General features: G+C 40.3%; 1 non-coding gene across 1 annotated transcript; it reads right to left on the minus strand.

Annotated features, from left to right (window-relative positions):
• Positions 1-319: 319 nt before the first annotated feature.
• Positions 320-423, minus strand: LOC127899501 (small nucleolar RNA R71). Its single transcript, XR_008051378.1, has one exon. It is a non-coding gene; the product is annotated as a small nucleolar RNA R71 (small nucleolar RNA).
• Positions 424-2,737: the final 2,314 nt, after the last annotated feature.

The raw sequence follows: 2,737 nt of genomic DNA on the forward strand, positions 1-2,737 counted from the left end.
CACGTCATGCATAAGATACCCAAATGTAGCTGCTAGGAGTTTTGAATTAAAACATAGTGTGTTAAATTGTCTCCCTACATTTTATGGCCTAGAAAATGAGGATCCATATAATCATCTGAATGATTTTCATGCCATTTGTCAAACTTTTAAATATGAAAATTTTTCAGACGATGATGTTAAACTTAGACTATTCCCATTTTCTTTAAAAGATAGAGCTCGTTCATGGCTTAATACATTGCCTGCTAATAGCATTTCATCATGGGAACAAATGGTAACTAAATTTTTAAATAAATATTTCCCAGTGCATAAAACCAACGCTATTCGCAGGGAAATCTCGGAGTTTACTCAGAGAGAGGACGAGCAATTTTTCGAAACATGGGAGCGTTTCAATGGGCTACTCTTGAAGTGTCCACATCATGGGTACGAGAAATGGCACCAATGTCAATACTTTTTGGAAGGATTATTGCCGAATGTGCAAGAATGGCTAATGGCAACGAGTGGAGGAGAGCTAATGTCAAAAAGTGCATCAGAAATTTGGGAATTCTTCCAGCGACAAGCGGATAATTCCCAACAACGGAGTCGATCACTCAGGACTACTAGAAGAATTAAAGGAGTGAATGAGGTTCAAATTGGCGAATCAAGTTCAGAAATTAAAGAAGTCAAAGCGATAATTGAAGGTCTCTCTCGACAAATAGCATCATTATCGACTGCTAAATCAACAGAGCCACATGACCATGACTCATACTCAGATCAAGCCAATGCCATAGGTGTAATGAGAAAGCCATCAAATTACAACCCATACTCCAACACATATAACCCTGGATGGAGAGACCACCCCAATTTTTCATGGTCTCAAGGATTCCAACAGAATGGACCAGCAGCTCCAGCTCCACCAATGCAACAAATTGCTCAAAATTCTCAAGCCTCTCAGCCACCATTTAGACCATACAATCAGAACCAGAACCACTCTCAACCTAGACCATGGGAGGATGCATTCCAGAATTTCAGGAATGTTACTCACTCCACGATTGAGCAACAGAACCGCACCATTGATGGACTACGAAATGAGTTGAGAGCAGGCTTCAACTCACAAGCTCAATCGGTTTCAAGCCTCGAGAAGATGGTGGGACAACTTGCTTCTTCAGTTCAGACCTTGGCAATGACCGTTGAGAAAGGTAAATTTCCAAGTCAACCAGTGCCTAATCCTAAAGGAGTACATGAAGCAAGCACCAGTTCACCACAGCAGCATGGAGAGATCAAAGCAGTAATGACCTTGCGAAAAGGAAAGGAAGTCGACAACAAAGTGGAGATGCCGGTGACAAAAGAAAATCAAATTGTACCTGTGAATGTTGAGGACTCATCACCGGAGGAGAAAGAAGAAACTAACCCACGAGAATACGTTCCCAAAGCTCCATTTCCTCAAAGGTTAGCTAAAGGAAAGAAGGGAAAATCCACAGGTGAGATTCTTGAAATCTTCAAACAGGTAAGTGTTAACATCCCTTTACTTGATGCTATTAAACAAGTTCCATCTTATGCCAAGTTTCTTAAAGACCTTTGTACTAAAAAGAGAAATATGCATGTTCAAAAGAAGGCATTTTTAACAGAAAACGTTAGTTCTATACTCCAACATAAAATTCCTTTAAAATGCAAAGACCCAGGCTCCCCCACTATCTCATGTAGTATAGGGAACCACACAATTGAGAATGCTTTGTTGGATTTAGGAGCTAGTGTAAATTTGTTGCCTTACTCTGTGTTTGTGAAACTTGGACTGGGAGAATTACACCCAACTCCAGTGGTGTTACAACTTGCAGATCGGTCCACGAAAATACCTCGTGGTATTGTGGAGGACGTGCTTATCCAGGTAGACAAGTTTTATTTTCCTGTTGATTTCATTGTAATTGACACTCAACCAATACAGGATTCAAGGAAGCACATCCCCATTATTCTAGGCCGACCTTTCTTGGCAACTGCGGATGCTCACATTCAATGTAGGACCGGAAATATGCAATTGTCCTTCGGCAACATGACTATGGAGTTGAACATCTTCAACATTGCCAAACAACCTCACAATGCAGATGATGGAATTGTTGATGTGGATTTAATAGAAGCATTAGTTGATGACACTTTTGTTTCAAACCTTAGTGATGATCCTTTACAGACATGCTTAACTCACTTTGGTTTTGATTTTGATATTGACAGATCGGTCGAAGAGGTCAATGCCCTACTTGACTCCGCACCATCCTTGGACACTAATAAATGGAAATCAAGAGTTGAACAACTAGCACCATCAGAGAAGAAACTCATCCCATCATCAGAATCACCACCGAAACTCGAGCTCAAACCATTACCCAACACTCTGGAATATGCATTTTTGGGAGAAGAAAGCACTCTGCCGGTAATCATCTCATCATCCCTCAATGACGAACAAAAAGGTAAGTTGTTAGATATTTTAAAAGAGCACAAAGGGGCATTAGGATGGACCATAGCAGACATTAAAGGTATAAACCCAGTAGACTGCATGCATTACATTCACCTTGATGAAAATGCTAAAACTACTAGGGAGATGCAACGTCGGTTAAATCCTAACATGAAAGAAGTTGTTAGAACTGAGGTCCTTAAGCTATTAGATGCAGGTATCATTTACCCAATTTCTGATAGTTCATGGGTCAGTCCTGTACAAGTTGTCCCTAAAAAGTCAGGAGTCACAGTAGTTACTAATGCTGATAATGAATTGATA

Source organism: Citrus sinensis, chromosome 8 (assembly GCF_022201045.2).
Source record: "Citrus sinensis cultivar Valencia sweet orange chromosome 8, DVS_A1.0, whole genome shotgun sequence".
Classification (NCBI taxonomy): domain Eukaryota; kingdom Viridiplantae; phylum Streptophyta; class Magnoliopsida; order Sapindales; family Rutaceae; genus Citrus; species Citrus sinensis.